Source organism: Schistocerca serialis, chromosome 4, assembly GCF_023864345.2.
Source record: "Schistocerca serialis cubense isolate TAMUIC-IGC-003099 chromosome 4, iqSchSeri2.2, whole genome shotgun sequence".
Taxonomy (NCBI): Eukaryota; Metazoa; Arthropoda; class Insecta; order Orthoptera; family Acrididae; genus Schistocerca; species Schistocerca serialis.
In genome coordinates this window covers 404,296,724-404,322,175 of record NC_064641.1, presented here as the reverse complement: position 1 = coordinate 404,322,175, position 25,452 = coordinate 404,296,724, and positions in this window count along the sequence as shown.

The following is a 25,452-nucleotide window of genomic DNA, read 5'->3' as shown; positions in this document are numbered from 1 at the left end:
TAACTACATCATGATCTTCATGAAAACAAAACGATAGGTAGCAAGAATCTCGCTCCTAAGCAAACAAACGAGTGAAGTATATATACAGCCAACACATTAATGCAGTCATGGGACGTGTTACCTTATTGATGGAATACCTAAAGTAATACTTTCAGTCCGGGTTTTATGTCACCATGCGTCAGAAACCGTGAATTTTGACTCAGATAAAGTTGGTGGTACCGATGACATAATAGTATTTTAAAAGCATCAACGGGGCGTGAGTAATATTTTACCTTAATACGACTAGCGTAATAACAGAGGCAGCAATACTACATTTAGCATCATCCACCTTGTAGTGCTTAGTTACGGCATCGGCAGTGACGTTCAGTGAAGCTACACAGCTTAATGTAAGGCGTCAGGCAGCTACGAACGGCAGAGCCGCAAGGGCATTCCCGAGGATCATATTCAGTGTCGGCTATTCCTTTCAATGATATTTCACTGCTGTGGGTTATGAAGCTATGGCATCTCATTACTTTAAAAGCCACTCCCGCTTTTCGCGTGTAGGCAGAAAGCGAAAAATTCATATCGCAGGAAGCTCTTCTAACGACTAGAATATAAACCTGAATATGCACACCTTCTTCATCATAAATACCAGCAAACTGGTGGGAATCGCACAGACCAGAAACATGCTATACTCTAATATTCTTGTGACACGATTTTATCTCTTTAATGTCAGGAATGATTTGTTCCAGTATTTCAATATTACCAGTTTTCACTGATAATATTCAGAACATGGGATTATTCTGAGATAATGTAACCGCCAAAAGAGATTAAGTCAGTGGTGGTCGTTACAGACACCTCCACAGTATTTCGTCTCAAGCAAAACAATGTGGACGAGTTGCGTATCGCTTGTGGAACTGATGAAATTGTCTGTGGACAACACCTCCTCTTACATCTCAATGTTGGACAATGAAAATGACCGTTGACCGAATCGACAAAAACACTGGCGGAATTACGAGTATTTACTTGGACGCGCCAGGTGCCATCCTGAAAACTTTTCTGGTAAATCCTATGCTGGCGGGAATACGTGCTAAACAACACATCGCACTTGCGCTGGCATCATTCAGCATTGCAGCCACACTTATGGAAGGAGGACGAACTGAATATTCCGCCCTACAACTACTTCTGAATATAGCCGAAGTTCAATTCCCGATATGTAAAATCTCAGGATTATCTGGACGGCGGGGTGAACTTCTAAAACTGTCTAAAATTATCTTCTGCGTCGAATACACAATGGAACATAAAATATCACTCGAAGCCATGGACAGGACCATACAAGACTTGCGAGGAAACTTTGAAGTGAAGGAAGAAGCTCCACCTATACTCTGAGGAGATTTGCGAATAACACTTCCAGTTATCCCCAAGTCAACACCAGCGGACGAGATCAATGAATGCTTTTAAAAAAAAATCACATGCCTGGCGACACATACAGATACTATGACTAACAAAATACCTGAGAGTTGGGCTATCGAAAGAAGGAACCTATAATTTGCTCAACAACTTTTACAGGCAGGCACATATCCTACTAACCAGACGACTGGCGCCATTAAACTCAGTAATTTCTGCAACCTAGCCACCGCCGAAAAGAATTAATCGGCCGAATTTATCCAAACATTGTTGACAACTATACCAAACCGGACAGGAAAGGCAATTTTGATATCTAAAAATAATACTCTTGACGATATCAAATTTGATATTCAAAAGGAAATTCCCGGTGAATAGAGAATATACAACTATATAAACACGGTGGTAAACGTTGAAGAAAGTGTGAACTTTTACAGAGAATTTCGAAGCTCTTTGCAAGTACCAGGGATTCCATTACACTGCCTTCGACGTAAAATTGTATCTCCTATCATACTACTCGGAAATCTCAGCTCAAGAAAACTACGTAATGGAACAAGATTGGTCGACAAACAGTCATCGAATAACATTATGGAAGCCAAACTTATGACTAGAAAGTAAGAAGAACAGACATTATTTATCCCCAGAATACCACTGATCTCTGTTGAAATGCCATTCCAATTTAAAGGAATGCAATTTCCAATCAATTTACCCTTCAATTTTAGAATTAACACTGCACAAGAACAACCTTTGAAATATCGCGGCATCACGCTCGAAGACCACACCTTCTCTCAAGGTCAGCTACACGTAGCTTATTTTCTAGTAGGAAATTCAAAAACCCCGGATAACAAAATGAAAAATGTTGTTTATAAACAAGTATTGTAAAAAGTTAGAATATGTTTGGAATATTTTATTTACTTCTTATGCTTCGACAGTATTGCAAATAGCTAGAATATGTTTCCAACAACTATTATACCTCTTATACTGTAAAGTTTATCGTTTTATTCGAGCTACCACACAATCTCATATCAGCTTTCTGGGCGAACCCGAATACCCCAGCTATTTAACAAAATTTCTCAACTCTGGCCAAAGTTTTCTGGACTTTTTTCTTGTTGGCAAGTCAAAGAACGTAACTGAAAATCCGCTCCTAAATGTTCGCAACCGTTGTAACACTTATATCGATTAGGAGAAGGTTTATTTTATGTAAATGTGTATCTCCAATTTATGAAGTGCGTATTCTGTGGTGTTTAAACTCCTTGATGTATGGCAAGAAAAATAGAGTTTCGTAATGTATATATAAAAAACGCACAAGAATACGTTGAAATTTTAAATTATTATAATATGGATATGTTTATGAGAAAGAGTATGTTTGTTAAAAGCAGTTTCATGCGTAGGGAACTTGTATTTGTAATATGTAAACGCTGTAGGGAAGTCCCTCCGCAACAAAAGTGGCATGGCACGATGTAAAAGATGGGTTTGGCGGTGCAACTGAGCGGCTCTTTTGTGTGAACGGCAAACAGTGTGTGTGTAGCACTAGCACGGTACACCACGACGCTGCTAAGAGAGGCAATTGGAATCTGCATTAGAAGGGATTTGCTTTGAATGTAGATCCGGCTATTATTTGGTTACCGGAATAATAGAATGGCTGTAATATGTTGAAAACCACCAAGAAGAGAATTTATGGAGCAATCGCACATCAACAGTCGTGAGTACAGATAGCCGCCATAGAGCCTGCTACCAATCTTCGCCACTGCTTCACGAATTTCATACATTCTGTTAAGTAATGTCTATGGGCATGGACCAGTTAATTAGTGTGTTGGTTCAATAGTAATTGCATAAAACATAAAATCGTGTCCGGAACCATACTTTCAATACTTTTCAACTCAATACACCGATATTTGTGCATCTTTCATCAGTTTCTGTTTCTTCATTTCCGATGAAATATGGTTAGAGAAATGTATGGTCTTCCTTGGGTAGTGGTAGTAATGACCCCACGTTGTGACAGGTTTGTCGTTGCACGGAAAAAGCGTAACCGGTTTCACCGGTGTTAGTGCTGATCTAAGTAACAGCGAAAGAGCTCCAGAATGAGATTTTCACTCTTCAGCGGAGTAAGCGCTGATATGAAACTTCCTGGCAGATTAAAACTGTGTGCCCTACGGAGACTCGAACTCGGGACCTTTGTCTTTCTCGGGCAAGTGCTCTACGACCTAAGCTACCGAAGCACGACTCACGCCCGGTACTCACAGCTTTACTTCTGCCAGTATCTCGTCTCCTACCTTCCAAACTTTACAGACGCTCTCTTGCGAACCTTGCAGAACTAGCACTTCTGAAAGAAAGGATTTTGCGGAGACATGGCTTAGCCACAGCCTGGGGGATATTTCCAGAATGAGATTTACACTCTGCAGCGGAGCGTGCGCTGATATGAAACTTCCTGACAGATTAAAACTGTGTGCCCGACCGAGCCATGTGACCTCTTTTTTTTTTTTTTTTAATATTACACGCTCCCACCAGTTTAGGCAAACAGAGCAAATCGATTGGTTCTTTCTGCACTTGAGGTAGCCTACGGTGCGCCTTAAGAAGCGTTTGGAGGCACCATTCAGTTCAGGGGCGGTTCTCGAGAAAACCTCAGGAACTTGGTTTTTAGATAACGAAACCGAACCGTAGACTCCAATACAGCTATGCACAGCAAGCGCCTAAAATTTTTATAATATATTACTAAGATCTTGCTCTCGAAGAACACCGAAAATTTTCTTGATTTCTTTATCCGTTTTCGAGATACAGTGGTACGAAGTTACCCTGAGTACAAACATAAAATATGCCCATAAAATCCGGTTTGAGGTGAAATCTAAGTAATAAATAATCGCAGTACAATGCTCAAATTGTAACATTATATTTTCTAGACATTTACCTAGAAGTGCCGCCTTTTCTTTTTCAAAAATCTTAATCAGTTATCGAGAACCACACCGACAACATGGTTTTACGGTACCAAAATGGAACCGTGGATTCCAAGACGGCTATGCACTGCAAATGATTGTAATGTTTACGACATATTACAAAGGTTCCGGTCTAAATCCGGTCTGGGGTGTATAATAACATAGATTTACATTGTATTAATTTCACATAAGTAAACTGTTACAATTTTACTAACCTATGAAGTTATCTTCACATGAGTGACGTGCCCTGTTGTGGTAGGGAAAATAGGGGAATCAGCAGATAAAAGTGTTACATATGTCTTCTGCTTTATTTGTTCGCATATCTTCCAAAGATCTGTTAGTCTCTGTTACTGGACCACCTATGGCATTTATATGGACTCCTGTTTTTTTCTTCTACCACATCAGACAAATCCTCCCCCTCGTAGAGTCCTTCATAGTACTCTTTATATCTATCTCTTCTTGTGTCCTCAGCCGGAATGGTTCCTTTGAAAAGGCACGGCCGACTTCTTTCCCTGTCCTTCCCTAAACCGAAGAGACCGATGACCTCGCTGTTTGGTCTCTTCCCTCAACTCAACTCCACCCACCTCTTGTGTCATCGTTTCACAGAGGAATTCCTATTACACTTTTAATGTTCCCGCCCTCCCTTTTAATTTCTTCGAAGCTTTTTATTAGTTATGTTTGTGCTAAATCAGTCCTGCCGATGACCATATAATTTCCTGTTTATTTAATTTTTCCTCCAGCCATTTCTTCTTCGCTTTCTTGAGACTTCCTATTTATTTCAATACAAAGTGACATATCACTGAAGTCGTGTCTTTCGTTGGACATTTTGGTACTTCCTTCTTTCGTCGATCAGTTGAGCATTTTCACTCGTACCCACGGTTTCTTTATTGTTACTGGCCCAGTATTTAGAGGGGTAAACAAAAATTGGGAAACATCGAGGGAAATGTATACTTCAATATAAATGTAGGTGCTAGCCAAGCCTGCAGGCTGCACATATCTACTTGATCACGAGCGGCGATTGTGCAATGTTCTCAATACGTCGCAGAAGGCAATTGCCCTTAAAGCAGTATTTTATGTAATTGGGACTGCGTTATGTCAGAGAATAATATATTCGAACGTGGCCAAACTGATGATGGTCGTATGGTGGGTGCTTCCGTAAGTAGGGTAGGCGACGTGTTTAGTGTTTCAAGAATCACAGTATCGAAGAATTATACCGCATACGGGGAAAACGAGTCACAACCCGAACGTAATTGTGTGCTGAGTAGTCGCGACGGACGAAGAGAATTGTGGTGGGAGATGCAAAATTCACTGCAGAACTGATTGTAGCACTCACAAACCTTGTCAGTAGAAGAAAATAAGACTCACGAATTGCGCTCCTTAAGCAGGAAATTGCAGGGCGAGCTGGCATTCCCAAACCACTCACCAGTGGTTGAAATATCAGCAAACAAGATGCCAAATGCAATGCACTGTTCTACAAATTACAGCCCCAATATCGGCAGTGCCGTGCATCATCAACTAGAATCTTGAAAATTGAAGAATGCCATTATGAATCCAACGGTTAGCGTGACGTAATGGCATTATATACTGCCATCGCACTGTCTTAACGGAAACCCCACTTCCAGTAGCACTTCTTTCCTCCAGCTTCCGTATCTGCTGGACGTACAGAGACAAACACTGCTACTGCTCCGGGAAGACGATTCCTAGTGTTGACAGCAGGCCACAGCACGTCTTGGCGGTTTAGTCCCACTGCCTTACTACCTACAAACTGTCTGCTCCAACTCCAGTCAGCGCTGTTTAGCTTCGTCCAGGAAGTATTCGCTTTGGACGGCGAACCCAACTCATCCTAGTTTTCGGAATACACCCTGCATCGCTCATTGCGGCAAGTCTGTTGGCCAATGCAAAATAAGTTCGTCACGCGCGTCAAACGATGTCCTCAGCACCTCACTGAAGCCTTTTCAGCTGCTGTCCGCGACCCGATGCATGTTCCCAGTCCAGGGTCCCGCGCAGTTCCGTACTTCCCTGTCCTTTTCATGTCCCAAACCACCACACGCACCCTCGGTGTGGCGTTCTGTCCACCGATTCGCCGATGCCGTCGCCCTCTGGCCCGACTGAAGCGCACCACCTGCAACAGCGAGAACTGCTCAGCGAGACGGGATTTCAAGTATTAACAATAAAACAATGAGAGACTAGACATTACCTGGTGAATGAAGAAGTAAGGCTACTTACTAAAGAAAACATTGGTTCTGGCGTATTGTCCTGATTTTTGTATGGTGGGTGAAAAGGCATGAGTGACGTATGTAATGTCAGCTAAATCTGTCGCTAGCTCTTTGTAAATTTAAGGCGCTTTAGTCCTTGCGTTAAAGCCATCAAACTCCCGAAAAAAGTTACTTCGAGTAGACCAGCACTACGTTCATAATTTCGTTTCTGATTTGAGGAGAAGTTTATCTTAGGTCACCAGCAAGGCGAAAGTGATACTGACATTTAAAAAGCTCCAGGGAACTAGTAGCGCACACTTCACAGCGGTCGGAAATTTTTTTGAAAGACTGAGTATCCTAAGGGTATGTGTTAGCAGCTGCACGTTCCGAAAACAAGGATAGACACTTTACCCAAGTGGTCACTCTCGATCCACACTTGAGAAAATTGTACTAGAACATATACGTTTGCATCAGGGCAGGAAACAATAAGAAATATTCATTTGGCAATTTGTGTAGTTCAGACAAAACTACTTGTTTCATTGGTCAAATTCTCCTGCATTTATCGAAATATTTCATACCACAATAGTTATGCTAATTTTATAGTTCAGCCTGAATAAGTTATCAGTGAAAAGAAGTCTAGTGGTTTCTAAATACGTTTTGTGCATTTAAGTAAGACGTCAGTTGAACTATCCTCTTCATGTTCGCTCAGCCTTCAGGTATAAATAATGGTTAGGCTGAAGAAGTCAGTATAATGTTCATCCGACTTTCTTTTATTTTTCTTTCGTTAACAATCAAAAATGCTATTTTTAAAAGTACACGACACGGCGTTTTCCAACGGTTTTGAAGTTTTTCCCACAAGAAAATTATAATAAGTTGGTTGCATAATGTGCACTGATAATATGTCATTTTATCATATTTATCGACGACACCTTTTTCACACATCGTTCCCGAAGCTGACTTCTCAAGTTTTCAGAATGAGATTTTCACTATTATTTGGATAACGGAATAATAGAATGGCTGTAATATGTTGAAAACCACCAAGAAGAGAATTTATGGAGCAATCGCACATCAACAGCCGTGAGTACAGATAGCCGCCATAGAGCCTGCTACCAATCTTCGCCACTGCTTCACGAATTTCATACATTCTGTTAAGTAATGTCTATGGGCATGGACCAGTTAATTAGTGTGTTGGTTCAATAGTAATTGCATAAAACATAAAATCGTGTCCGGAACTATACTTTCAATAATTTTCATCTCAATACACCGGTATTTGTGCATCTTTCATCAGTTTCTGTTTCTTCGTTTCCGATGAAATATGCTTACAGAAATGTATGGTCTTCCTTGGGTAGTGGTAGTAATGACCCCACGTTGTGATAGGTTTGTCGTTGCACGGAAAAAGCGTAACCAGTTTCACCGGTGTTGGTGCTGATCTAAGTAACAGCGAAAGAGCTCCAGTATGAGATTTTCACTCTGCAGCGGAGTGTGCGCTGATATGAAACTTCCTGGCAGATTAAAACTGTGTGCCCTACGGAGACTCGAACCCGGGACCTTTGTCTTTCGCGGGCAAGTGCTCTACGACCTGAGCTACCGAAGCACGACTGACGCCCGCTACTCACAGCTTTACTTCTGCCAGTGTCTCGTCTCCTACCTTCCAAATTTTACAGAAGCTCTCTTGCGAACCTTGCAGAACTAGCACTCCTGAAAGAGAGGATATTGCGGAGACATGGCTTAGCCACAGCCTGGGGGATATTTCCAGAATGAGATTTTCACTATGCAGCGAAGTGTGCACTGATATGAAACTTCCTGGCAGATTATCAGGAGAGTTTCTGTAAAGTCCTGGATCACTGTGGAACCTTCCGGAACATTGTGGAAAGCTCTCGAATACTCTTGAATATGCTGGGATATCGTCGAATACTCTCGAAAGTTCTGGAATGTTCCAGAAATTTCTAGTGGGCGAAGTTTCTCAGCCCACATATCTTCAAAAGCATTCTTCAGATAAGAATGGGAACATTCTTCATGGATGGGGGATAGAGGGCTACCACACCATGTAATTCCCTTGATCGTACTGGGACTCGTTTCTGCGTTTTAGTGGCACGCACATTGTACACTTACTTTTATAATATACGATTGTAAGTCAATTATTATCCGCGAAGTAGCTATAAAATTTTATTGTAATCAAATAGGAAACTTAAAAGAACCATTTTTCGAAATAGTCCTCCTGCGTTTCAACGCACTTGGCCCATCGTTGTTCAAGCTTCCTGATGTCTTCATAAAAGAAGATTTTCGGTTGAGCTGCGAGCTGGGAATACACCACTTCTTTCACTGCTTCGTCCGAAGCAAATCGAAGGCCTCTTAATGCCTTTTTGAGTGGACCAAACAAGTGATAGTCAAAGGGGCAAGATCGGTACTACATGGAGGATGATCCAGTACTTCAAATGCGAGTTTCTGGAGCGTTCCAGCAGTGAGGGCAGCACTATGTGGTCTGACATTGTGGTGCAACAACACAACATCTTTTGATAGCAATCCTCGGCGTTTGCTTCGAATTGCAAACTTTAGCCTGGCAGTAAGCACCTTACTGTAACGTACGCTGTTTATTGTTGTGCCCCTTTACCCATAATGTTCCAGTACTGGAACTTGTGCATCCCAAAAAACCGTGAGCATCAGTTTTCCTGCGGACGGTTGGGTCTTGAACATTTTCTTGCACGTCGAATTTGCATGTTTCCATTCCATACTCTGCCGTTTACTCTCCGGCTCGTAATGATGGATCCATGTTTCGTCACCAGTAATGTTCCTATCTAAGAAGTTGTTCCCTTCGTTACCATAGCGATCCAAATGTTTTTGCAGATGTCGAAGCGCGTTTGTTTATGCAACTGTGTGACTTGTTTTGGGACCATCTTGCACATACTTTATGAAACTCAAGTCTGTTGTGGATGATTTCGTAGGCAGAACCGTGACTAATTTTCAGACAATGTGCCACTTCGTCAATAGTTAATCGTCTAAGAGAATCATTTCACGTTAACACTCAATGGTCTCTTCATTTGTGGCGGTAAACGGTCGTCCGGCTCCTTCATCGTGAGTAACACTTGTGCGACCATTTGGGAATTTTCCAATCCATTCGTAGACACTCCGTTGTAGCAAAACACTATTCCCGTACTGCACCTAAAGTCTTCGATGGATTTCGACCTCTGATACGCATTCCGACCACAAAAAACCGATCACTGAACGTTGCTCTTCTTTGGAGCAAATAGACAGCGTAGCAGCCAGGATTAACAGCGCGGCAGCTATAACGAAACTAACCTAGCAGCTTGAAAATTGCAAAGATATATCAGCAAATAAACAAAGCATGCGTCATCAACCTAAAACGACAGTACTACCAAAATAAACAAAAATATAACTAAATTGCGGATAATAACTGACTTACCTCGTATATTGATTAAATTCTTGGACAATCCGTCCCTGAAAAGAACAAAGTGTATCAATGAGTGTATATGTTTGTGTGTATGCACAGCAGAAAGTGGATAACTTGCTAGCATGTGGTGTGTACTTACCATTTAATTCTTTATTGCTTTTCATTTTTACTCATGAAAATAAAGCGAGCTGATCGCGTAAGTAGCTAACTACACATTAAAGAGAGATTTTTTCACCCAAATACGACACGAGCTGGTAGAGAAGTAAAGGTAATTCTAATTGGGAATATTTGAGTGTTTTGAAATTCCACAATCTGCCTTAGAACCAAGAGAAATCTGAGGAAAAGCTTGAAGTCATTCTGGGAGATTAATGGGAATAGTTTTTTAATTCTTGACCGGGAGGTCCCAGACAAAAATATATCTGTGCGTAATTTAGGTGAAACGTATTTGCTGATGTGTATGCTGAGTTACGTGGATGACTTGCTTACTTCTTACTCACTGCATTATATATGATGTTACAAGTAAACCTACCGCTGCTACATATGACAGATTTACATCGAGAAAGCAGCACGATAGCTACTAAAGATACGCATCTTGGTTTTGAAATCGAATTTAAGCCTACGGTATGATACGCAGTGGGTTCAGTGATCTTGGAAGGGAAGGAGTAGCGATACTTTGCTCATATGACTGGTTCCGCTGGACACGCTAGACCACAAGTGCGACCACGCCCACATGGCCACGCCTTCAATTGCCGCTAATCATCGTTGTGACAACAAGCCAGACGGCTGCCGTGTCTAGCACACAGACGCCTTGGCCAGTGCTCTTCTCGTGGCATGTTGCTCACTGTTGGTTCTCTACACCCACTGTCGCCTCGAGCGTTGTTTATGGGATCCAATCACTCTCTGGACTTGGTTTCTTCTCACTGTTGACGATCCAGTCAGTTCTTGTTCTCGTTACAAGTTCTCGTACCCTTCTAACAGGATTCTCAGCCGTATTCTTGTATTCATGTTTAACTAATGAAGTGCCAGAACATCTGACAGTAGTAAGTTCTGCACCGTTCCAACGTGGCTTTTAGAATTTCGAGGTAATATCTTCAGGGTCGCAATGCTACAAATATCTTATGTAGCAGTTAACTGAAATGTGTCCTCTGCATAGAGTGCGTTTCTTGTGAGACTTTAAGTGGGTTTTCGTGCCAGGGTGTACCCAAAATGCAATAAAATTTCCTGTTATGTGAGAAACACCACAGTTCTAAACATTTTCAATAACAAAGACAAGACCCAGTTATTGGCCAACAGCGTTGTTTGTAAAATTTCTTGTCCCCACGTTGTTAAGTTTCATACTGGTTAGTCGGGCTGTAACATAGCTACTAGGTTCAATGAACATGGCCGCGCGAGTGCCGGCGCGGTTAGAGGCGCCATGTCACGGATTGCGCGGCTCCTTTCGCCGGAAGTTTGAGTCCTCCCTAGGGCGCGGATTTGTGTGTTGTTCTTAGCATCAGTTAGTTTCATTAGTGTGTAAGTCTACGGACCGATGACCTCAGCAGTTTGGTCCCTTAGGAATTCACACACATTTTGTTCAATGAACATGAACGCTTTTGGAGGTTGCAGAGTTCTGACTTCGTATTTTCTAAGCTTGTACTGAGTGAAATGTACAGCTACCACCCAAAGTGCTATGCCCTCCCATTAGTAAACAAAAGACGAAAGCTTAATTTTTCGATATCCCATCTAGCACTCAATCCAGGTATAGTGTTAAATGACCATAAACAGTGTCATACTTTCCCTCTCCTAAGCTTCACTTAGGTATCACAATTCTACATTCTTGCCACACCGTCGACTCCTTTCTGCTCCTCGATGTTTTACTATCTTGTGAATTCCTTTGCGCCTCGTACGTTGTTTTATTGTGAATATATTTTTCATAGCGTAAGAAAATTTTTTCAAACAACTTGCAACGTAACCCTCAGGTTGTGTGTTTGGGTTAAGTATCAGTAGAACCCTACCCAGTGGGAGGGTTGCCGTAGCTTAACGAGTCCAGAGCTTATGCAAGTTGCCCTCTGTAGCTTTGGCTCAAAATTCGTGTGGTTCACGAAACAATAGGCCCGAGACTTAATACTGGGGTGTTAATGCTTCAACAAGGTGGTTTAATTAACCCACCAAATTATAAACGCCACGGATAACGCATCTATAAAAGCCGCTACAGAAAGCACATAAACAGAGTTTATTAGGGGGCATCTGATCTTTCAATGTTTGTTGATTAGATCAAACAGATGACTAGCTAATGTGATTCATTTGTCTCTCACCTCTTAGGGAAGATTAATTAATTTCTAATTTTCTGTACAGGAGCATTTGAGCTATTTGACATTTGACTATGGCTTTAAATTATTGATGACAGGTTTGAGGAAAAACTATTGGCAGTTCTATACTGATTGGAATTTATTGCCTAAATGGTACCAAGACAATTGTTAACACATTAGTACTAAGCAAGAACCAAAGTCGTACAACTGCAAGGGCAGCAGCCCTATTTACTCTCAAAGAAGGTCTCTCTATCAAAATAAGCCTATGGTTATTACCACACAATTCTGTAAAGGGGGGGGGGGGGGATGGAGTGCTGACCTGGCTTCAGTGTAAGTACATATTCAACCATACAGTCATGCCTAGACCCATGCTTTGCTTTGGTACTGTTACTAAGTACTACAACTGAAACGCAGGGCAGGTCCAGCTATCGAGAACTCGAGTATACAGGTCAGTACCAACAGGATGCACGATGCTAACATGTGTTTCATCAGGATATAGCAAGTTGTCTGCTCATATTTGGTTTGGCAATTCGGATTTATTTACACTCCTGGAAATTGAAATAAGAACACCGAGAATTCATTGTCCCAGGAAGGGGAAACTTTATTGACACATTCCTGGGGTCAGATATATCACATGATCACACTGACAGAACCACAGGCACATAGACACAGGCAACAGAGCATGCACAATGTCGGCACTAGTACAGTGTATATCCACCTTTCGCAGCAATGCAGGCTGCTATTCTCCCATGGAGACGATCGTAGAGATGCTGGATGTAGTCCTGTGGAACGGCTTGCCATGCCATTTCCACCTGGCGCCTCAGTTGGACCAGCGTTCGTGCTGGACGTGCAGACCGCGTGAGACGACGCTTCATCCAGTCCCAAACATGCTTAATGGGGGACAGATCCGGAGATCTTGCTGGCCAGGGTAGTTGACTTACACCTTCTAGAGCACGTTGGGTGGCACGGGATACATGCGGACGTGCATTGTCCTGTTGGAACAGCAAGTTCCCTTGCCATTCTAGGAATGGTAGAACGATGGGTTCGATGACGGTTTGGATGTACCGTGCACTATTCAGTGTCCCCTCGACGATCACCAGTGGGGTACGGCCAGTGTAGGAGATCGCTCCCCACACCATGATGCCGGGTGTTGGCCCTGTGTGCCTCGGTCGTATGCAGTCCTGATTGTGGCGCTCACCTGCACGGCGCCAAACACGCATACGACCATCATTGGCACCAAGGCAGAAGCGACTCTCATCGCTGAAGACGACACGTCTCCATTTGTCCCTCCATTCACGCCTGTCGCGACACCACTGGAGGCGGGCTGCACGATGTTGGGGCGTGAGCGGAAGACGGCCTAACCGTGTGCGGGACCGTAGCCCAGCTTCATGGAGACGGTTGCGAATGGTCCTCGCCGATACCACAGGAGCAACAGTGTCCCTAATTTGCTGGGAAGTGGCGGTGCTGTCCCCTACGGCACTGCGTAGGATCCTACGGTCTTGGCGTGCATCCGTGCGTCGCTGCGGTCCGGTCCCAGGTCGACGGGCACGTGCACCTTCCGACGACCATTGGCGACAACATCGATGTACTGTGGAGACCTCACGCCCCACGTGTTGAGCAATTCGGCGGTACGTCCACCTGGCCTCCCGCATGCCCACTATACGCCCTCGCTCAAAGTCCGTCAACTGCACATACGGTTCACGTCCACGCTATCGCGACATGCTACCAGTGTTAAAGACTGCGATGGAGCTCCGTATGCCACGGCAAACTGGCTGACACTGATGGCGGCGGTGCACAAATGCTGCGCAGCTAGCGCCATTCGACGGCCAACACCGCGGTTCCTGGTGTGTCCGCTGTGCCGTGCGTGTGATCATTGCTTGTACAGCCCTCTCGCAGTGTCCGGAGCAAGTATGGTGGGTCTGACACACCGGTGTCAATGTGTTCTTTTTTCCATTTCCAGGAGTGTATGTGTTAAGACTACACAGATACACTATTACATTCCAGGACCCAGCATTCCCTATTAAACATAGCTTACTTGATTGTAATCCGTAAATTGGAGCAAACAAATTTCAGACACATTTACTGTTCACACATAGATAAAATGGGACACACATGCTCATTTACGAAGTACCAAGTGGCTGGGAAATTATGCAACTATCAGGGCCATCAAAACTATACATAAAATCGGGACTCTTCCAAATAAATAATACCTTACTGTTACGCGAATGTTATTGATAGCAGAATTATCCATAGAAATTCGGAAATCTCTCTAATAAACGGTATCGTTCACTGAAGGTTGCGTGGCAGCCACCATTATTCTAAAGCAAAGTGGTTGGCGGGGAGCTCAATATCGTTTACCTCGTACCACGTGGCGGCTAGAGTTATGCAAGTCTTGATAGAAGCACAAATTATACCGAAAACGGAAATTTCTCTAATAAACTGTATCGCGCACTAAACATTTCGCGACAAGCTCCATTATTCTAAAGCAAAGTGATTAAAGGAACTCAAGAACATCTACCTATTACCACGTGGAGCCCAAAATCACACGAGAATTAATGCCGGCAAAACCGGAGATCATTACCAGGTAAACAGTACTGTACTCCGCAAGTTACACCGTGAACTTCATTCTCAGCAAGGAAAAATGTTTAAAGGTGATGACACACGCACATCTACCAACTAACATTGGTCCTAGCTCGCACGCGTGGCTAAGTTGGAGTAACTCAAAGCACGGAAAATTTACGAAATCTTCACAAACCAGATTAACTCGACCGTTTATTGCAGTTGTGCACTACTGTTTAATTATTCATTTCGGTCTCATATTGATAAATCTACCTGTTTTCTTATAAATGGCCGTTGTTCCCTTTCGCGCCAAAATGAGCCCTCGCACATTTCCTAACATCAAATTTAATTTTAGGCACGTATTTATAATCACGGAACTAATTTACTAGCGAATCTATACTGAAGCTAACTGAACATCTAAGCAATAACCGATCTATACTTTAATGCCATGACCGTTACTCCAACTGTCCACATGGCGGGAAACTGTGTACACAAAGAAAACATCGAAAAAATCCCCCAAAACTTTACTATACAGAAGAGATCGCACAAAAGTGCATGAAATGAAATAACTATCTTCACACTTAGACCCAAAATACGACCGGGAGGTTAGGGCCCATGGCCCATGCTTGTGCAAGGCACAAACCCAAAGTTCTTACGGAAATTTAAACCAAATAGCTAAAATAAATTCCCTTATGAGGGGTTTGCCGGTAATGTTACACCTGCTTCCACCATCCTGACCTCAATCAGCAGCAGTTTTGAAACAATCCAATACCTTACATCATACTACCGTAAAGTGCAGAACTCCAACTTCTGCGTCTGTACCGCGCCGCTGCCCAGGAACAAGTCCCTTCCAACCGAATTCGCCTAACCGTTCCGCTTACAAACGTGGTGGGGGTCGCGCCAACTTGACAGAGCCAATTCGCGCTCCTACGTGTCATCTTTGCCCTGACCTGCAAACTTGGTCTCTACTAAACTTGTTCACGCTAGGGGGTTGGTACTACCCTACCCCAGTGTTACAATCTGTGCATAAAGCTTTCTGCTAGTTCACACACTCGCTCATTTATACCGTCCAGGCCGCACAAAGGAAAGGAAAATGGGAAACATGGTACAAAAAAGAAAAACATTCAATAAATAACACTGTTTAGTCCATTCTCTCCTTTTGGACACCAGCTGAGGTATTACCTGCAAGAGAAGGAACACTTGCTAATAATTCTACGTTCTAGAAATTTAATAAAACATTGGAGCGGTACAACAAATTCCGTTTCAAACTCTTATATGATTTTGATTATGTTTCATGATACAACTATCAATTTCTTTTCGTCCCCACCTTCCACATGTAATACATCTTCAAGCAAGTCTCTGATGCTCCTGTCTTGTATTAATTTTATTATATTGTTATTGCTAATTTAACTTAGTTACTTGCGGGATCGCACATACACACACACACACACACACACACACACACACACACACACACACACACAATGGACTTTTCGATGATTAGTGTTAATGTTTGCCGGCCGCTGTGGTCGAGCGGCTCTAGGCGCTGCAGGGGAGACGGATGGTTGTTTGGTTCCAAATTTTTTATTTTAATTTTTTTCACTTTCCTTGATACGCATGTATTTACATTTAAATTGATACCAAATTTATTAATTTATGTTGAGTGGTTTCCGTTTTACAAGCGTTTTAGTAAAACTGTGCAACGCACACTTTTCATGAACTCAACCTTCCTTTTGCTCGCTAGTGACTACTTGTTATAGTACAGCTGTTTGAAACCTTAGTTGGTAACACTGATGAAATAGTGTTGGCAACAATGATGAAAACAGCTGCCAGTTTACCTTGTTGTTTTCAGTTCTTTGTTTGTGGAGATTGAAAGTAAAATTTGTTTACGATATTCGTATTTCAGTGTTTAGATCTCAGCAAATAAGTTTATATTATATAAAAATTCCGCGAATACAAAACAAGAAAAGAAAACGTGAGGTCAGTGGGGTGAGATGTAACCAAAAATAGTTTTTGCATCGTGGTGAATCTGAAGTGAACGTTCATTCTGAAGGTGAGCCTAGGCCTAGAACTAGTACCGAAGCCACTTGTGTTTCTAAAACAAGCTCTTCTTCTAAGAAGCTTACCCGTAACTTGGCTAAATATGAGATATACGGAAAAGAAGAAGGTTGCTATGATATTGTTAATATCAAATCTTTAGGTGTGCGGTGTGCGTAAAACGTAAAGGATCCCTTACCGTCTCTACTGGAACCAGGCTAGGTTTACAGGTACCGATAGTAATAAAGTGCAGTGGCTGTTCTTTTAAAGTGCCCATGCTTACCAACTCTAAACAACCAGAAGTGAATGTTCGACTAGCCTACGTATTCCGATGAATTGGAAAAGGTGAAGAAGCGGCGAAAACCTTCTATGGTGTAATGAACTTGCAGACTCCGCCAGCTTTCAAATATTACAATAAGATTCTTGGAGATGCTGCAAAAGAGGTGTGTGAAGAGTGTATGGAGGCTGCTGTTGAAGAAAGTGTCGGTGAAAATGATGGTAATTGAAACTTGACAGACATATTTGACGGATCGTGGTAACGTAGAGGCCACACTTCACTCAGTGGAATTGTAACTGCAATAGCAGAAAACACAGGCAAGGTAATTCATGTTGCAATTTTATCCAAGTATTGCAGATGCGAAAATTGAATGACCAACAATCATGATGCTGATTGCCTAGGTAACTACTCTGGAGTAGCTGGAGGAAAAGAGGTTAAAGGAGTTGTGGAAATGTTCCAAGAATCGCTGCCGAAATACGGAGTGCGGTACAAGTATTATTTAGGAGACGGGAACACTGCTTCTTACCCTCAGGTTTGTGAGGCCAAACCTTATGGTCCCAACTTCTCAATTGAGAAATTGGAATGTTGCGATCACGTCCAGAAGCGGATGGGTAGTCGCCTCAGGAAATTGAAACAGAAACTTGGGAAAACAAAACTTTCCGACGACAAAACCATCGGGGGTCGTGGCCGCCTTACTAGTGACGCTATAAATCAAATACAACTATATTATGGCCCGGCTATAAGAAGGAATGCCACAAACACTCTAAATGACATGAAGGCAGCGGTCTGGGCAGAATTTATTCATTTGACGGCTACCAACGAAGATACATCTGGACACAGACTATGCCGCAAAGGTGAGACAAGCTGGTGCAAAGTCCGAAAAGCCCAAGAGAAAAATGAGCCTTATGACCACAATGACCACACTCATATTCCTTTCGCCGTCGTGGAACAAATAAAACCCATATTGAGAGACTTGGCCTATCCTGACCCACTGCGTAAATGCCTACATGGTGAACGCAAAATCCGTCAGTCTTTCAACAATGTTATATGGTCGCGGCTACCAAAAGGAACTTTTATTTTGATGACTGCATTTCAGTTGGGAGTGTACGAAGCTATTACAAGTTTCAATGAAGGTAATTTCGCAAAGTGTAAAATTTTGAGTCATCTAGGCATATCTCCAGGCAAAAACTCTGTCACGTTCTCGAAAAATTACGACGAAATTCGGATTAAAAAAGCGGAAAAAGCTCTCAAAGAAATCGAGAAAAAGTGTCGCCAGGCCGCACAGAAAGCAAGAAGAAAGATTGAGGACCAGTTTGAAGAACTAGAAGATCCAGATAGATCTTCATATTATGCTGGAATGTTCTAAAGTAAGAATAAAATCGTTGTTTAATAGTCTTATCTTTATTTGGGTTTCCCCGACAACTGTGTTTTTCAATGGTCAGGAACATTTTTCTTGGCTACTATTAATGTCATCAACATGATTTTTTTAAAATTGTTCCTTATTGGTTAGTTGTTGACTTAAACTGAGGAAATACGAATATCTTTTAAAGAACTATGGTATAAATTTAAAGTAAAAAAACTGGAGTTTTATGGCTACTTTAAAAAAATTTAAAATATAAGTTTTTATTATTTTTAAGACTTACAGTTTAAAATGAAGATAACGATATAAGGAGCACAACAAAAAAAATCAAGATAATATGTCAATTGGTTAGGGAGAAAAATGTTCCTAAAGTCAGAACCATCTGACTCCCATTCAGCCTGCAACCGCGCTGCTGCTACGGTCGCAGGTTCGAATCCTGCATCGGGCATAGATGTGTGTGATGTCCTTAGGTTAATTAGGTTTAAGTAGTTCTAAGTCTAGGGGACTGATGACCTCAGATGTTAAGTTCCATAGTGCTTAAAGCCATTTAAACCATTTTTGTTAATGTTTCCCTGATCTGTTCCCTATGTTTTGATACACTGTTTAAATTTCACATTTTGAAATACATTACCATTACAGTGTCAGAGGTGACGTGTACTTTATGTTTGCACCTGACTGCCAATGTGTAATATATTTTCAACGTTGTTCACCAGTATTGAACCCTCTTTGACAACTATAGTAAAAGTCTGATTATGGCCTTGTCAGCCGACAAGAACTTAGCGAAAAATAGTGACAGTTTTCTGCTTTTCATTTATCTTTGTTATCTGCGCATAATGAAAACCACTGTAGTTAATACTAGAGTTCTTAACAACCCTGAATGCTTCATTTGCATTCCCGTCGTGACTGTGTAGCAGATTTGTAATGATCAACACTTTATCAATCTCAGTGCACTAATCAGACAAGCCAGCAGTACTTTCATTATGGACTGAGTAACCCTTTCGTTTCTCGACACTACAACATGGTTGCGTGTACTGAAATTGCCAGAGCTATGCTGTTAAGTACTGTTCTTGTCATTCCCTTATAAGTTATCAGTATCAGCTAAGCGGAAGATTCTTGGTAGATTACAAATAAGGCCGTTTCACTCATGGCTTATCTTTCTCAGTTGGTTGCCAGCCACCATCCAGCCTTGTGGAAAGATCAGCGTCAAATAACACTACAATAGGAAAGCAACAGGCGACAAATATAGCCAACTACCACACTCCAAAATGAGATTTTCACTCTGCAGTGGAGTATGCGCTGATATGAAACTTCCTGGCAGATTAAAACTGTGTGCCCGACCGAGACTCGAACTCGGGATCTTTGCCTTTCGCGTGCAAGTGCTCTACCATCTTTTTTTCCGAGACTCCAACTCGGAGTCTTTTCCTTTCACGCGCAAGTGCTCTACCACTTTTTTTTTCTTTTTTTCTTTAATATTTGTAGTGGACCGATGGGGGCTCGGGGGGCAAAGTGGGCAGGGGTCGAAACCCGAGGCCTGGCCACAGTGTCCTCCTCACCACCACCGAGCCTGTGGTGCTTAGGGAAATGGAAGACACAGGAATCAACAGTAGTGGAAGGCGTTGTTATTTATTTGCACGTGTTTTTGTAATATTCACCAATATCATGAAATTAAGTAAACACATCGGCGAAAGAGAAAAGAAATATAAATTCTGGTTAAAGAAAAAGAAAGGAAAAAGGAAAAGCAAAAAGAAATAAATCCGCGCAATCTGCGACGCGCTCTCCCATCCGCGGAGGTCAGAAGTAGAATAGATCGTAGGCGGTTGAAACTCAGACACCGCCGGGGGAGGAGGGGTAGGTGCCCTCTGAGCCAGGCACCCCCCAACTCAGTGGAGGTCTAACAAAGACCGCTCGAAGATAGTTTGCAAATAACGTTCGGTAACGTGGCGTGTTTTCTAGAGCTGCATGGGCTGTTCCTAAATAGGTCCAGAAGTCGAGGCGGGATTTAGGTCCCTCATGAAAGAGATAAGCGACAGCCCACCCTTTGACCCACGTAATAGCATGACATTTGGCGGCGGGAAAATGTCTGTCCTCCGGGTATAGAAACATTCGAGGTTCGATTGTGTCTGGTGGCACCCGCAGATAGCAGGCAATGATTTGCTGCACGAAGCGCCATACATCTTGCGATGAGGCGCATGTCAGACGGTGTTCATCAGTGTCCATTTGCTGGCAAAGAAGACAAAGAGGGGATTCTGACAAGCCAATGTTGCGCAGGCGCTGCTTCGTGGCAAATTTCCTGTTGACTATGTGATACCACAGTGCCCGGACGTTCGTAGGGAGGAAGGGCTGGTGGACGGTAGTCCACATTATGGGCCACTGGATGGAGGGATGTTTGGTCTCCATTACATTCCGGGGAACACAGCGCAGCAACAGGCTGTATAAATCCTTAGTCCTGGGTGGGCGTGTATCTGGGAGACTGGTATGTATGTAACTGTAGTCGACGAAAAAGGCCGAAATATGGGACAAATGAAGCACGATATGGCCGACAGACACCGGTGGTGTGGTGGAAGCAGGTGGGAGGACCTCAAGCAAGCGGCGTGTTAGAGATGTACCCTGGCCCATCCACTGTTTTCTCATGGTACTCATGTACAAGGCTGCAGCTCGCATACGGACGTTGACGAGCCCGACGCCACCATACCGTGAGGGCAGGGTAAGTGTCTCATAACGGACTTTAAACATTGAACCAGCCATTAGATAATAGCCAAAAGCCGCCTGAAACTAGCGCCCAATTGCAGTTGGCAGAGGGAGAACTTGAGCGATGTGAGCCAATTTGGACGCCACATAAAGATTAAGAAACCCAACCCGTTGAAGTGTGTCCTGGCGGCGCAAGAGGTTCTGGCGGACGTCGTTGCGGATGACGTGTAACAGGCGACGGAAATTCCGTTGCCGCTGTCCGTGTGACCGTGGGGGTAAAGGTAATGCCCAGGTACCGAAAAGTCCGCACAAGCGGCAGGGGCGCCACTTCACCCTCCTGGAGACCTCGTCCAATGTGCATTGCAGAAGATTTGGCGACATTCATGGCACTGCCAGCGGCAGCCCCATAACGGGTAATCAATTCGAGGACTCCTCGAATCTCAGAGCCGGAGCGAATGAGGAGGAGGAGGTCATCAGCATATGCTCGACATCGAAAAGTATGTTGGCGTAGGGTGAGGCCAGAGAGCTTGGTCGTCAAGCCCACAATAAGGGGCTCAAAGGCAATGGCATACAGGAGGGTAGAGAGGGGGCACCCCTGCCGTATCGAACGGCAGATAGGTACAGGCCCTGATAAACGTCCATTGACTTGGACACGTGAACTGGCACTGTCGTAAAGACGCCGGATGGGGGGATGCCCATGCGGGCTGCCACCGAAAACAGGAAACGATGACGCACTTTATCGAAGGCGCTGTCTAAGTCTATAGCGACGACCGCTGCACGGAGTCTGCAGTCCGCCGCCATCGCAATTAAGTCGCGGCATTCCCCTGTGGCAGTCTGTATGTTAACCTGTCCTCCAGGCGTAAATTGCTCTGGCGAGAGGATATGAGGGAGTATTGCGCGGAGCCTCATTGCCAGTAAGCGCGCAAAAATCTTGTAATCGGCATTGAGTAGGGTGAGCGGTCTGTAACTCGTGACCATCGAACCACGGGCTGGTTTGTGGACTGGTATGATGATGCCCCCAGCAAAGGCGGGTGGGATTGCTTGGTCAGATGTCATCAGTTCTTGATACATAGTCGTCCACCGTGGTGCCATGAGGTCCCGAAAGGTACGGTAAAACTCAATTGTCCGCAGCTCGTGGTCGTACGGTAGCGTTCTCGCTTCCCGCGCCCGGGTTCCCGGGTTCGATTCCCGGCGGGGTCAGGGATTTTCTCTGCATCGTGATGACTGGGTGTTGTGTGATGTCCTTAGATTAGTTAGGTTTAAGTAGTTCTAAGTTCTAGGGGACTGATGACCATAGATGTTAAGTCCCATAGTGCTCAGAGCCATTTGAACCATTTGAAAACTCAATTGGTAAGCCGTCAATACCGGGCGATCTGTTGACAGCACCCTTGGCGATTGCGTTGTTGACTTCGTCTAGCGTGACCGCCGCTGTCAAAGCATCCGCCTCCGTGTGGGGGACGGTGCGCGTGACGTAATGCAAAATGGAGTTGTCCGCTGCAGTTTCAGCGTCTTCTTCACTATAAGTACGACGGTAGTGCTCGACGAATGCGTGGACGATGACATTCTGAGTGGTCACCTGCGTGCCATGAGGCGTGGTCGGAGTGCTGATGATCTGTCGACGACGCCGTCGTTGGTCGGACACTATATGATGCATAGAAGAAATTTCTAAATCCGCGTGATCGTGGCGTCGCGTCCGTATCACGACCCCTTGCAGTTTCCGGCGTGACAGTGCAATTATCTTCAAATGGTTCAAATGGCTCTGAGCACTATGGGACTCAACTGCTGAGGTCATTAGTCCCCTAGAACTTAGAACTAGTTAAACCTAACTATCCTAAGGACATCACAAACATTCATGCCCGAGGCAGGATTCGAACCTGCGACCGTAGCGGTCTTGCGGTTCCAGACTGCAGCGCCTTTAACCGCACGGCCACTTCGGCCGGCGCAATTATCTTCGCCTTAGTTCTTTGCCGTTCCAACTGGTTGTCCGGGGTTGGCGGTTGAGCGTCCAGATCTCGGAGAATCGCATAATAGAAGTCAACAGTGGTGCGATGCCAGTCGGCCATGTCCTTCCCGTATCTCATCAGCGTCTTCCGGATCGCCGGCTTGGCGCAGTCCAACCACCACGTCAATGTCGAGTGGTAGCGGGGAAGCCGTCGTTCGCGGGCTGTCCACGTTTCAGTGACTTGTTGGCGACACGCCAGGTCATGCAAGTGTGAAGTATTGAGTTTCCACGGCGCACGGCTGCGCCATACTGATTGTGGCGGAAGGAGGACCGTACAGGTGTAAGCGCAATGGTCGGAAAAGGCCAGCGGCCAGCGTTCGGCGCCCCGTATTGAAGATCTAAGAGTTTGTGAGACATATATCCTGTCTAGTCGGCTTGCGGAATGACTGGTAAGATAGGTATGGCCAAAACGGTCGCCGTGTTGAACTTTCCTGGTATCGTGAAGCAGGAGGTCTCGCACCACTATACGTAGTTCCTGGCATGTAGTATAGTGGGGAATCTGATCTTTAGGATGCAGAACGCACTTAAAATCACCTCCTAGTAGGCAATGGTGATAAGGCCCTAAGAACAGGGGAGCGATTTCCTCGGAATAAAGCTAGGCTCTTTCATGCTGTCAGTCGGTGCCTGAGGGAGCGTAGACATTAATGATGCGTGTCCCCATGGCAGTGAGTGCCATGCCATGAGGTGATGGAAGGAAGGCGACATCGGTCACAGAAATCCCGTGGCGGACGTAGATGGCCACTCCGCGGCCCATAGGATTACTCGCGGAGGCATAGGCGGTATAGCCATTGATATCCGGGAGACTAGCTAAGTGAACTTCGTGCAGAAGGGCGAAATCAATATCCGAACCCCAGAACATCTCCTGCATAAGGCGGATTTTCACCTTGGAACGGATGTTGTTGGTTGTTATCCGGTAGGCCTGGTGTCGGATTGCTGGATTCTGGTCCACTCCGCCGTCCGCGCAAGGGTGTGGGCGTCGCAGCGGAACGTTATCCCGCTGGCCCGCAGGGGAGTCTGGGGAGAGTATGGTTAGTGGTGCGGCCGTGACGGGGCAGGGCCCCGTAACGGGTCTCCGCGCTCGTAACGTCTTCGTCAGCAGTAGCGGGTTCTGAGGCCTCGTGCTGGTCGCCGGTTGCGTCCTCCTCGACTTGTAACGTCTCTTCTTGGCCGGAAACTGAGCGACGTCTTCGCTTGCGACGTTTCGGAGAACGTTGTTTCCTTGTGCGACCCTCCGTGTCCGAAGACGGAAGGGAGTCGCGTCGTTCTGGAAGAAGGCCGCTGTAGGAACGATGAGCGAGTCGATCTCCATCGTGTTTCTGGGGTCAGGGTCAGCGTCTGGTTGCGTCGGCATCGTCGCAGCGGCGTCGATGGCCGGCCGAGGCGGCGGGCCGTCCGAGGCGCTCTCCTTCGGTGTCTGGTCGGGCTCGTTGGTGGCATCGTTTGTGGTGAGCGGGCGACGTTGCAAAGCGGTAGGAGAAGCTAGAGCAGCGGCATAGGTCACCGGTAGCACTGTAGGTTGCGACGTGGGTGGTTCTTCGGCAGCCGTTGTAGGCATTCGGATCTACTGTGGCCTTCTTTGCCGCACCCGGAACAGGTCCGAGGCTGGCCGTCGTATATAATTATTGCACGGCATCCGCCGATCTGTAAGTAGGACGGGACGTGGCTTCGGAGATCAATGGTGACCTGTCGGACCCCGTTTGGGACAGGATACGTCCGAAACTGTGTCCACTTCTCCGCAGTGTGGCCGTGGACTGTGCCATATGGGCGTAGTGCCGCGACGACTTCCTCAGCAGGAGGTTCGAATGGCAATTCGAAAATGCGTATCGTTCGCATATCTAAGCCTGCGTGGTCGACGGTTACCTCCCCCACATTGCCATCAGCATGACAGAAGCGGAGCCCCTGTTTGGTCTCACGTAGTATGCATTCGCACGCCGTGTCGGTTGGTTGGTTTGTGGGATTAAAGGGACCAGACTGCACGCCGTGTCGTTAATGATTTTCACATAGACCGTGCTGCTCACGTTTGACAAATGTATGCCGATAATATCGGTCGCCGGGATCTGCACTTCCTCGCGGAGAAAACGCTCCACCTCGAGTGCTTTGGGTCGGGCATAATCATTGCAGAAAGTAAATCAGAGTGTTGATTTACGGTAACGGTTCGCCATGGATCGTACAAGGTAAGCCGGCACTTAAGCAACGGCCGTCAGAATGTAAACAAGGCGAGCTCGCGCTTGGCACGAAGTCAACACGTACGCGTCCGCTCTGTTGCCCTGCCGAAGGCAGACTGTTCCATCTGAGCTACCGAAGCACGACTCACGCCCGGTGCT